Genomic DNA, 13,613 nt, shown 5'->3' with positions numbered 1-13,613 from the left:
TCTAGAAGTCTTCAAATATTAAATAAATATATAGATAATAAATATACTTCTATAGTCACATGACATATGTATATAATCCTATTCTATCTGTATAATAAGCATCTTTATAATTTTATAGTATATATATATATATATATGTATAAGTATTTGATATATTATATTAAAAGTAATAGCAATTATCGCATTTTGTATGTAGTTTAAAAAATTAGATTTTTTATAATGAAATTTAATGAATAAAATAATTCTCATTACAGAATCAAAATAGCACTAATACATGCCATCTTTATAAAGAATATAGCTACATTTATTACACTTAATATTATAAACTATAATATTAACTGTAAGATTAAACTGTTCTGACTGTAAATTAATTGCTAGGTGTTTCTTTTATTATGTTAAGAGTCACGTTCTGTGCTGTTCTACGGTGGCTGCCGAGGATCAAATGACTCGCATCCCAGATTGTTCCTTTTACCATAGTACTGAATCTTATAGTAATTTACAGCCCAGACTGGATATAAACCTTAAGCCAGATTTTACTACTAAGGTGAAGTGTGGCATTGTATGTTAGTGTAGTATTTTCAGACAAGCTCATAAAGCAGAATAATAGTAGTGTTTGCATCTTAAAGACGGCTGCACACGGCCCAGATAGATGACCTGGCTTCACTTTTACAAAACTAACGACCAGAGCAGACCAATTCAGCTTTGCCATCCAAAAACTTAATTGCACACGAACAGCTTTTTATAAATGCACTCTTTAATTCTTCCATTTATGGCTCCGTAATTAAAATCTCTGGCCCTGTGACCCGAGGGATCATTGAATGAGTGATAATGAATGGGATCAGGGCAGAAGCCTAGGAAGGATGGCACCTTGCCACATCTTCAAGGTTAAACTGATAGTGTATGGTCAGCATGGAGAACAATGGACTGTGTCTTGTACCTTATAAAGCAATAAATGATTGTTTCTAGTATTACAATAAGTGCCATTAAAATAGATGGGGCAGTAAAGATATAACAACTAGCATTTCATCTAAAAGCATAAATTTGTGGTTATAAAAACTTTCTTAAAAGTTCTTAAATAACAGTCTGCACTAAATCATTACACCAGTATATGGCCGAATCGATTCATTGAATCATTCAGTTCAAAACCTCTGATTCATTCTGGAACAAAGCAAGTGACTGTATTATGAATGAACCATTGAATCATTCATTTAACCAATTAGTTTAAAAGTACTGATTCTTGGAGGAATGAAACACCGCTATTGAGAAGCATTGGCAAATGTGGCTTTGCTTGGAACTATTTTTAGTATCAGGGCAAAATATAAAAAATTCTCAGAAAAACTGTGAGTTACTTGATATTAGCTTCACTTAAGCGTTGAATGAAAGCAGTATCAATCGCAATTGTATTGATATTTAGTATTAATTATTTAGTTGTTTAATTCAGTTCACCACGTCAAATCTATTCTATAAAAGCTTGTTTCCACCACAGGATCAAAAATTAATAAATAAAAAGTAATAGCAACATTTTATCTTCCAATTCAGACTTTTGTCTTACAGTTATAACTTTATATCTCACAGTTTTGACTTTTTTTTTTTTAATTGTGAGATGTCAACTCAGAATTTTGAGGGGGAAAAAAATCAGAATTCTGAGTTTATATCTCAGAATTCTATGTTTTCTCTCAGAATTGCAAGAATAAAAGTTTGACGTAAAATTGACTCGCTGATTAAATGTTTACTGATTCAAATGCTCTCCTTTTTCTTTCTTTTGAACACACGAACACAATCCTCTTTGACAGTTATCGTCAATGGAATATTACCCTCATAATATTGATTCATCATAAATTGTAGTTATTTTAAGAGCTTGACATGGCAAATGCAAAGTGAAATTAAATATAAATATGAATATAAATACACAGGAATTGAACAAAGCCCCTATGAACAAGATTTGGAAAAAAACAAGAAAAAAAAGCACCGTTTGTTCCAATCCATCTCAGCGGTTTGTCTGTCAGTCAGAAACACAACTCGGACGCGCGAGCTGTCAGTGCCTCCCGTTTGATGTTTCCTTGCTTTGACTTCAAAATCTCAGGATATAAGCACAAGCTCTGTTTGAGCTGTGTGGAAAAGGCCTATTGACAACCGCTGATCTATTCATCTGTAGCAGGGGACGGAATTTGATGGTGTTGCAGCTAAACTTATAATTGCGTTCGCTATCATAAATGTTTAACCGATTACCGGCGAATAAACAACACCGGCGAATCTACATCGTTATCCTGCTTTTCCTGTCCCATAAAGAATTTAGCATCTCCCTCACAACCAACCCGTCGACTACAAAAAATACTTCCTTCTTTCTTTCTTTAAAAGAAAAAAAAGAAGAGAAAGATGAAATATTTTCTCTGTGGTTACTGAGACCTCTCTGTATTTCAAGTGATACTGACCTAAAAAGGTTGATCAAAGCCTGTTGGAACTCCGCAGCCTGCAGCGAGCAATAAATTGGACCATTCGATGTTTTTGCACTGACAAATTATTCTCCCGAGTCCTAACATTCTTGGTAGCAACTCAATTAGCTGGAGACAGATGTAGCAAGTATTCAACATTTAACGTTTAATAGATTTTTCAATATTTTAACATTCCTAGCCCTAGTTAGAATGGAAATGCTCCATTTCATGAAAATAATAACTATTTGCTTATAATTCTCACATAAACGGTGAGTTTGCGCGGTGTACGTGACAGCATCCTATCTGCCCGAGACGCTTCTCGCTCTGTTTAAATCCCCGCAGGCTATTCTGTCGTGCTGAAGTGGCTCACAGCATCTCTCCTTTCATGTGGCTGTTAAAAGACAATATTTCTCCTTTTTTTTTGGAGGATAGACTTTCTCCAGACACCATTCCTCCTGCTTTAGGCACAGATGATCTGGGGAAAAAAAGAAAATTTGACTGAAAGATGGATGGAACAAACCGTACGACCTCTGAATAGTCACATATTAACTTTCACGTGCTGCACTCGGTTGACGTGCGCACATATAGCTTATTTACATTATTATTTTGCAATTTTCTATTTGTATACTCACAAAAACACCCATGTATTCATTGTCTTTAAGTATTAAAGAAGTTGTTCACACAAAAATGTGAATACTTCATTATTTACTCACTCATGTCAATCCACGTCCGTAGAGTTTAATCAGGTTAGACGCCATATTGAATTTAACACAGTATACTTGTTTCCACAACTAATCCCATTGTGGAAACAAGCTTCCATACTACCTTGACTAAGGTCTAAAAGGTTAGCTCCGAAAATGACTCAAATGTACCATAACACTGGTCCATATGACTTGTGTGCTGTTTCAACTCTTCTGAAGTCATAGGATTGTTAGGAACAACTTGAAATTTAAGTTGTTATTAACTTATAATCTCCTACTGGAACGATTTGAGGGTGAGTAAATTAATTTTTTTCCGTTCTGAACAGATAATGGATTGTATTAGCAGCAATGCCAGGCCTTATCTGTTGTCACTGAATGGCTTGCTAGAGAGCGGTATCATGGGAAGACCTAAATAGATGACATGCTCTCACTGAATTATGGGGCCACAAAAATAATCACATCAAGATGTATGTGTCCGTATAACATATCTGCATCAACCTGCCCCATCGATCACTTCATCAAAGAGCCAAGGTTCTGGAGTGACAGGAATATGTGCTTAAACTCTCATTGTTTTGGAGAGGGCATGTCATATTAACCCTTGGAAATGAAGTTGTACCAGCGAGCTCGCAGCCAGATTTTTAACGGTGACTGATCTAAGTGCTTTTCAAGCATCATTTATCACAAATGGCTGGACGGCCATGTGCTATGATGTGAAGATGTAACTGATCTTCATAACTAGACATTCGATGACAACAGGCAACTGAAGCAATTCTGTTTTGGCCAGTCTGACTGTCAGGACAGTAGCACAATTTAAGGTATTAATGTTGATATGAATAACTAATGCTCATTTAATTTGCTTAATAAACATGCATTGCAAGGCATTCCATCAAATGTTCACAAGAAAAATTTTAAATAGTAAATTGTTTTAAACAACAAGATTTATATTAGTATTAAATAATAATTTACATATTATATATTGTTTAAGTATGACATATTTTTAATGCAAACAGTTTTAAATAATAATAAATAGAATTTTGATTAAATAACATTTAAATATGATTCTAAAATACTTTAAATAATTGATTTTGTTATTAAAATGCATTTTAAATAGTCAATAGTTTTAAATAATAATAGTAATAATAATATAACAATATTTCAAATAATTAATTAAGTATAGTAAATAATTTTATATAAAATATTATTATTAATAATAATAATTAATATCCTACAGTGATTGCAAAATATGCCTGTTTTATTGCCTTGTTGTGAATATGAATATGTTGGGCATTATCAAAAAGCATAATTTTCATTGTAGCACCATTATATGTATTAATGTTGCTCTGAATAAATAAATCTGTTAATATCATTTGAATTTAATTTGCTTAATAAACATGCTTTACAAGGCATTCAATTAAATGTTATCAAGAAATAAATAGTGAATTGTTTTAAAACTAATATTAAGTATTAAATGTAATTTACATATTATTATATATTGTTAAAATATTAAATAATATTTTAAATGGCAAACGATTTGAAATAATAATACATAGTATTTTGATTAAATAACATTTAAATATGATTATAAAATATTTAAAATAATTTATTATTAAATTGTATTTAAAATAGTTTTAAATAATAAAAAATAATAACGACAATAATATAATTACATAATATTTCAAATAGTAAATCGTTATTATTAATTATAGTAAATACTTTCATATAAACATTTTTATTAATCAATATCCTACAATGATTGCAAAATGTGCCTTTTTATGAATATTAATATTTAAACAAGGTATTATCAATAAGCATAATTTTTATTGCATTACTGACTAATTATAAAGAATTATAATCTGTCAGGAAAGGCTATGCTTAAAAAATCGATCCACTAAACCACTAAACGCTGGCACTGGTATTAATGTTCAATGTTGTGTTACAGATGAAAGCCTGGTCTGTATGATGGTTTTTATTGACAGAACATATCTTTAATTAAATTTTTTTATTAATTCTCATAGTTTGTTTGCTTTAATGTTGATGCATTTCAAAAGTAGGGCCACCAACATAAATGTGAAACTGTGTGCTTCAGGCGTAACGTTAAATTTAATATGCATTAACACACATGTGGGGAAAATACTAGGTTTTTAGCATCACTAAAGCACCAAAACAGTCGATTAAATTAGTGCAGCACACACAGGGACATAAATAACATAATATAGAGTTGAGATAGTGGACCTTCTAGAAAAATAATAGCTCAAACAACCCATTTACCACCCTGAAACAACATAATAATCCCTCTGTCTCCAGGGGTTAAGTGGAATGCCAATACAGTATTGATAAAATGTCAGTCTGCCGCACAGAGTCCTTGTTCACACACTGCTTTATATGAGGATACAGCCTGTGCAGATAGACACGCATGTTTATCACTCAAGGTCAAGCCAGCAATGCTGTGACAGGCTTAAGTTTCATTGATTCATGCTTGATAGCTTTATACTGACTCTGAAACAATGGGGCATCTTTGTCAGATTTGTTGTAGGCAAGTGTATAACTGCTGAAGTCGTTCTTTAGAGGTACGCAAAAATGCTAATTCTCTTGTTGCCATTCGTTTTTAGCTTAACTCTAAGAATCGTAGCACTTCACAAACCACCAGTGACCTAAAGTTGACCTTTTCGTTGAAAGAGTGCCGTCATTGTTCCATTGTTCATTAAAAAAATGGACCTTTCCCCAACTCTCAGAGGTAGCAGCCGAATTGCAAATCTCTCTATTTCTCTTCAGAGAGTGTCTGCCTGGCTTTAGCAAGCCGCTATCCATTGGTTTTAGAGCTGAATGCAGCTGTGAGTGGGAATTGGCAGCAGTATAACGGCTTTTATTGCTACACATTGGCTCAGTGGGTTCGAGACTACCACTGTGCATAATTAACTGCCAATGAAATGTTCCCTTGAGTCAATCTGTCTGCTTTATTAACAAAGTAATGTGGTTATGCTTTAATTGGCTCTTTTATTGTTAGCCAAATGAGATCAAATGATAGAACACGTGGTTGCAAAGAGGAGACCATTAGTGGTCACAGGCTCTATAAGTAGATGTTAGGGGAGGCGTAATATCTCCATATCCTGCTTGTCATGATGGCTTTTTGTTTGTTTCTGTGGCTCTGGGATGGTCGTTCAGAAAGTGACATATTTGGATATGGCTAGCAAACTGTAGTTTGTTGTAAATCAGTTTCAAGGAAATCAGCATTTTTTAGCGTGAAAATTTTCTAATTGTGACTTTTTTTTAGCATTGTGCAAAGTTATAGAAACTTACTAGATGTTAGTATTTCTGTAGTATAAAGTAGTATATAGATGTTAGTATAAAGTATGTGGCTACTTCATTTCAGTGTGTCTCTTTTCTCCAGAAAGCTCTTATGTGCTAGTAATTTGAAAGTAAAAAGTGATTACGACATGATTAAAGGGGTCATATGATGCTGCTAAAAAGAACATTATTTTGTGTATTTGGTGTAATGAAATGTGTTTATGCGGTTTAAGGTTAAAAACACATTATTTTCCACATACTGTACATTATTGTTTCTCCTCTATGCCCCGCCTTTCTGAAACGAGTCGATTTTTACAAAGCTCATCGGTCTGAAAAGTGAGGTGTGCTCTGATTGGCCAGCTATCCAGTGTGCTGTGATTGGCCGAATACCTCAAGCGTGTGACGGAAATGTTACGCCCCTTACCATATTGTGATGCCTTGTCCCGGCCGGAGCGACCAGACAAAAACATTTAAACCCATTATAAACTAGGCATTTGTTGCATCCAGTGGGGACAGTGTTTAAACGAGGCGTTTTAGGAGGGCGTGGACCAGTCTAAACTTTTATAAAGAATATCTCTTTGGGTTTGAGACTTTAGTCTTTGCAACTTTAGGGATCTTATCTATTCACAAATAGCTTGTAACACTCCAAAGAGAAAAGAAAACTTGAAATCGCATCATATGACCCCTTTAAGTGATTTTGTTTGGTAATGAATTGGAGGTTTTTTCTCAGCTAACAAAAATATGTTATAAGAACGGTTTGCTCCCATTAATGTTATTGTTATGTTTCTCTGAAAATTCAAAACCACTTGTTTTGTAGTTTGTTTTGGAGACGTTAAGGTAATTCCATTCCATTTTAGAATTCTGCAAACATGGGAGTGTTACATTTGAATTTTCTCTGAACGTTCTGAAACAAGTAATACAATTTAACAAATGTTAGCTGAATCCCTGCTATAAAAAAAAATTTAAAAAAAATTTTAGAGGGTTTTAACATTTTAGAGCCGCGCCGGCGCGGTGCTTCTCGTCCGGTGTGTGACTGCCTTTAGCTGGTCATGCTGGGAAACCAGCTGGAACAACCAGCTAAAACCAGCTTGACCAGCCTAGCCAGGCTGGGAGACCCGCTAAAACCAACTAATTCCAGCTTAAACCAGCTAAGACCAGCCAACCAGCTTAGGCTGGTTTTATCTGTTTTTTTTTTCAGCAGGGATGTCCAATTAAAATGTTTCAGAAAACAAAATGTTCCATCAACAATGCATAAATAAAATTTTTGTGCCAACGTTTTGAGAACATTATTCAAGACTAGACAACACCAAATGAACGTTCTATTACGTTGTCAGAACTTTGTCAGAACGTTAGCCAAACTTTTGAGAACACTGCTTGTTAGCAGTGTTAGCACTAGCGCAACCTAATGAGGTGCAAAGGATGTGCGTTAGGTATTCAACATTTTTTTAAATGCATTTTATCATTCTTGAGCTGTGACAGAGAACTGTTGGACAAGACTGACTGTCACTTATTAAACAGCTAAACAGCTAGTATTTTGGCACATTTTATAGCTTTACACAAAAATCAATATATACAGTACACAAAATGCATATATACTATCTTTACTGATCAAAACTATTTCACCACCATTATTCTCAGAAAGCTGACTTTGTGACATCCGAGTGCACTGAAATGTTGTAAATGCGATCATTCCTACATGACTTGAAGGCAGCAGTTCTGCAAGGTAAAAGAACATCATCCCATAATTGATTGCATCGCTTCAAGGTCTTTTGTAAGCTAATTGAATTGAAAGGCAAACATATTACATCTTTGTTGCGACAACTTTGCTCAAGCGAGATTCAAAACTGACGTTTGCTGTAGTTGAAGGTTTCACCTGAGGCAGAACCAGCCCTCAGCTACAGAATAATGACTCTGATGTCACTGGCTGTCAGATTTAAGACTGATTAATCATATTTCATACTGAACGCTGGAGATTTCTGCTACTGTTGCTGATCGTCACAATCCACATAAGAGATAATTATCCTTTAAACGTAATCCTGTAATTTATGTGTTTATATATTATTTTAATGCACAGAAATGTTTGCCTAATGCTACTTTGTTGATAGCTGTGTAAATGCTACAGTGTGATGCTACAATTACTTTATGTGGGACATTATGATGGAGATTAACTCAGTAATATTAATTTTATATGAATTTTGTAAATTGCTCAAGATTTGTTAATGCTGTTTTTGGTTTCTGACATGCATTTTAAAGTTTACTATTTATTTATCAGTTTGACTTTATTTTGTTATTTTATTAACTGTGACTAATTAGATTAATCAGCATATCATGTAATGAATTTGATTAAAATTCCATCAATTAATTTTGATTAATTGTAAAGTAATAATAATAATAATAATAATTTGTGATTAATTCAGAAAAAATAATGCAACAAAAATGTGCAATTAAATTCCATATTTTAGATTTTTTTCAGCAAATGTTGATTATATTACAGTATATTATTATACTTGATTATATTATATTAAACTATTATAACGGCAAGTAATTTGATTAACTAAGCAGTATATCATGTTATTAATGTCATTTATTTATTTAGAATCCACAAACCTCGCCAACATATTTTACATTTTTCATTTTCAGGGCTGCAAGGCTTTTTTTTTTCTACGGAGTACAAAATATTTTGTGCATCTAACAATGAATTCTTATGCTTTGTATGTATTTCCTAGGCAAAAATAAAGTGTTCACAGCTGAATTCTGCTTGTGGGAAACATTTGGTTCATAGTTATTCTGAAATATCTAGAGATGATGTAGGCCATTTCCATTTGTACAACCTCGGTTTTTAGCCTCAAATGATCAATCTACAAATGCAAACACAGGGCATATTATTGTAATTTTGCATAGCATTATAGAAGCTTGCCCAAGTTCTTCATTTAAGTGTGTAGATCATTAGTATGGTTTTATTTATTCCAAGTTTCCGGCCAAATTTGTAAGAACACCCAGTGGGAAAGAAAGCCTGTTGTGAGCAGATAATTATTTACATCTTTCCTGTGGACAACATGTGCTTCACTTCCTGGCAACACATGTTCAGACTGAAAATGTCACAGAAGCCTTGTGAATTAGATCTTGGCGTTTCTGAAGGCCAGTTTCACACCTGCCCAAACTACTGTTTGCAGATGGACGACGGCCAGATGAAATCAGCATTTGGCAAATAGCTCCAAAGAATTACCAAGGGGCATCAACTGACTCTAAACCATTCAGAAAAGTTCCAAAAGGACAACCCGATCTCATGAGAAATCGCAACTGTTTTAAGAGGTGGCGATTTCGTGTGAATCCGTACAATTTTAATTGCACGAAAACATACAATTTTTGGAAAAAAAGTAAGCATGACCATAACCCACCCCTAAACCTAACTGTCAGTAGGGTGTAGGCAGATCGTACAAAACCGTATGAATGGGATCGCACAAATTCAATCGAATTACACCGTGTCCAGAGTATTTGTCCTAACCAGCCACGATATGGCGATACGCGGCAAGCGGCAGCGGATTCAGTTTTAGAAACGGTTTCTATTTGTGCAACGTCGTGGCTGAGACACCAACACTAACTATGACAATGATGATCTCAGGTACTGATTATGTGCTTTTTTAATCTTAAAAGTGTCTAATGTGAGTTTGAACATCATTTTAAATGTCCTTTAAAGCCATACTGAAAGCAAAAATATATAATTTATTTCAGATCTTCAAAATAAACAAAAAACTGTGAACTCAATGTAAACAAACAAGTGTATTCAATGACAAAGAACGTATCAGTCACTCAGTTTGTACTTTTAATATTTTTTAAAATAGTTTAATATTTATGAGTTAGATTATGTACTTGTGCAGAGATAGACTCCGCCCACACACTCTTCTGATTGGCTGTCATTTTTTTATCGATTTTGTTGAATCTCACAGCCGTGTTGCGTTTAGTGTTGACAGACAAATTGCTTGTCGCTGGAATCTTGGGTGGTGTTTACAGAACACCACTTTTAACTAAAACCAGAAAACGTTTTATGTGTTTTGGCCATACATGACAACAGCGTTTAGGGAGTCGAAAATGAGTTTCAAGTTTTTGAAAATGATACTGTTATCGTCTCTATGTAAACTATAAAAACAACAAATTGTGAATACGGTGACATCATGCACATGCATGAGTTTTTTTTTTACAAAGTGACCGCCAACTGGCATGAATAATACAGCATTTTTTGTCATTTTTGTGGAACCATGTGAACAGGGATCGTTTTGACATCTGTTTTGTGTTGTTGATTTTTTCATTTTGTACTACATTGTTGTTGTTTACATGTACGCTTACTGCATTGCGTCTGGTTAGGACAAAATGTCAGCTGCCAATTCACCAAAAAGCCATGAGAATGTGTTGGAAAGAACTATTAAAAAGGCAGCATCGACTCTTCTGTTGCAATGTCACCGGAAATGTTTTCTCCAAGCATAGCTCGAAGAACACAACCACAGGCCTGAACCGAGACTACAAGGACATCAAACACACCTTCATTGTCTTCAAGGGATTCCAGAGGCCCATTTCCTATCGCATTTCGCTGGAGTATGCTCTAAACAGCAGGCATGAATCAACAGAGAATTACCTGCAAAGTAGGTCTAAGTTCCTCTCCTCCCAAAAACTGCATCATTAGCATCCTGCCAGAGATGGATGGTGACTTTCTGCATCAGCTGTTGGCCACCAGAGAGAGGGACCAGGGGGCTGGCTTTCCTCCGTTCCTTGGCCTGCATGCTGACCTGCCCCTGGTTCTTATTTAACAGCCACGAGGCCACGACCCGAAATAAAGCACAAAAGACACAAACTAAAAAAAAAAAACTGACTTGGCAGCGGGACTGGAGTCCCATCGTCCCCAAAGAAATTAGGGGCAGTAATCATTCAGAGGCGGTTAAACGTTATGGATGCATATGGTTCCGTCCTCCATCCTGATTCTGCATACCTGCCTGCCCGCGTCAGGACAAAAGGCCACGGTTGGAAGTGTCCAATTTTACCGTGCTTGACAGGTCAAAAGTGACGAATGGCAGCCGTTGCTGAAAGAAGGTTACGTTTAAACACAGTGCAAGGCAATGAGGGGGAATACTTCCCTGACAATGACTGCTAAATCATTGTCAGGGAAACTAATGATAAGGTATCATAAGACAACGGGATAGCATGACAGATCGGCCGCGATCTCGCGCACCTTAATCACCCGCTGTCTGTTTCCCCCAGCATTCATCTTTATTTTGCATAGACATGCACATATTCTGCTGCTTCTTGAATGGATACATCAGCTTGTCAGATCGAGTGTCACACAAAGCTTTATTTAAATTGTACATAGTGGGGTTCTTTGTTGTGGGCCAGGATGATGAATGGAATCAAATAATAATGACAAAGAATGTCTCGGCTGCATTGCACTCCTAGAGTGAGAGCCATAGAGCACCGCAAGACCACCGAAATAAGCTCACAGTGAGGATATCATTCAATTTTACCAGAAAATGTAGATGGAAAACCTGCATTTAAATTAGTTCCATATGTTAACATGACTATTGACAATTTATAATAGTTCCTAAAAGCTAGGGATGTCAGTTTAACACATAGTGTGTGTGTGATTGACTATAAAAAAATTAATTAACAAAAAAATTGTGCAATTAATTTCCATATTTTTCAGCAAATATTGAAATGAGATTAACTTTGAGTAATTTGATTAATTAAGCAGCAGATCATGTAATTCATTTGAGTAATTTGATTTTGATTAATTGTAAAAATTCATATTTTGTGTGATTAAAAATGCAACAAAAATGTGCAATTATATTCCATAATTTACAAGCTTTTTCAATAAATAAAATAAAATTTAAAAATGTATTATATGACATTAAGTAAATTGATTAATAAAGCAGCATATCATGTAATTATTTTTATTAAAATTTTCCTTTTATTTTGATTAATTGTAAAACAAAACATTTTGTGAGATTCTAAAAAAAATGCAACAAAACATTATGCAAATAACTTCCATAATTTGATTCAGCAAAAATTTATTATATGACATTGATGACATGATATAACTGTGAATAATCTGATTAATTAAGCAGCATATCATGTAATTAATTTGATTAAAATTTCATCCGTTTATTTTAATATAATTGTAAAAAAAAAAAAAATGCTATAAAAATGTGGACATTTAAATTGCATATAATGGGATGTTGGGGTGTTTGTCAGCAAATATTTATATATATGAGATTAATTGTTAATTTTTTTTAATCAAATTAATTGACAGCTTTATTCATTCATTCATTCATTTCTTTATTCGTTTATTTAGGACAGATATTGTGCACTGGTATGCAATACTGTTACCAAATGGCTTTAATTAGGAACAAAACAACTCTCTTCTCGTCTGCAACTAAACATCCTAGACCGCTGTTGTGCAAATCTGTCGCACCTGTTGTAGTAATTTCAAAAACACACAAGTGAGAAGAACAAACAGAAAATAAGCCATGTTATGGTGGCATCTTGACAAGTCTTTAAGTAATTCCTACAAGAACAAACACCTGGGGCTGCCTGGCATCATTGCTTAAGTTGTTGAGAGGACAGCATCAAAGCACATTATGAGAGCGGCACAGTTACTGAATGTGGGTGAGCGAAGCACTGCAATGGAGGTGTCAACTTCAATTAATTTAAAATGTATTTTGTAAATGACGACAGAATTTTAATTTTATGGGTAACTATCCCTTTAAGGGTTTCAGCAAACCTCCTATTTCTGAGTATTTAACTTACACTTGTACTGTATAATGTAACCCTAACAATTTACATCATTCTGAAAACACCACATCTTTCCAACCACATAGCAATGGCCTAGCAACCATCCACAGCACCTTAGCACCACTAAAACATCCTAACAACTGCATAACAGCATACTAAAACACTCAGAACACCTTATCAACTACAAAAACCCTGCCAACAACTCACAACACCCTAGAAACAGCATAGTAACACCCTGGTAACCACCCAGAACACCATACTAATCACCCTGCATGACATTAGCAACCATCTAGTACGTCCTAATAACTGCATAGCAACATAATAAAACAATCAGAACACCTTATAAACCACATACACCCTGTCAACAACTCATAACACCCTAGCAACTGCATAGCAAAACCCAAGCAACCACCCAGCA

The 13,613-nt window shown here is 34.6% G+C and overlaps 1 protein-coding gene across 1 annotated transcript in view; it reads right to left on the bottom strand.

Annotated features, from left to right (window-relative positions):
- Positions 1-10,576, bottom strand: part of bnip2 (BCL2 interacting protein 2) — a 34,525-nt gene extending 23,949 nt beyond the window's left edge. The window contains exon 1 of the mRNA XM_016551080.1: positions 10,566-10,576. The gene's annotated coding sequence lies outside the window, so the exon portion shown is untranslated. The remainder of the gene's footprint in view (positions 1-10,565) is intronic.
- Between the last annotated feature and the right edge of the window lie 3,037 nt (positions 10,577-13,613).

Source organism: Sinocyclocheilus rhinocerous, unplaced genomic scaffold (assembly GCF_001515625.1).
Source record: "Sinocyclocheilus rhinocerous isolate Xijiao unplaced genomic scaffold, SAMN03320098_v1.1 scaffold675, whole genome shotgun sequence".
Lineage (NCBI taxonomy): Eukaryota > Metazoa > Chordata > Actinopteri > Cypriniformes > Cyprinidae > Sinocyclocheilus > Sinocyclocheilus rhinocerous.
This window is presented reverse-complemented; position numbering and strand designations above follow the sequence as displayed.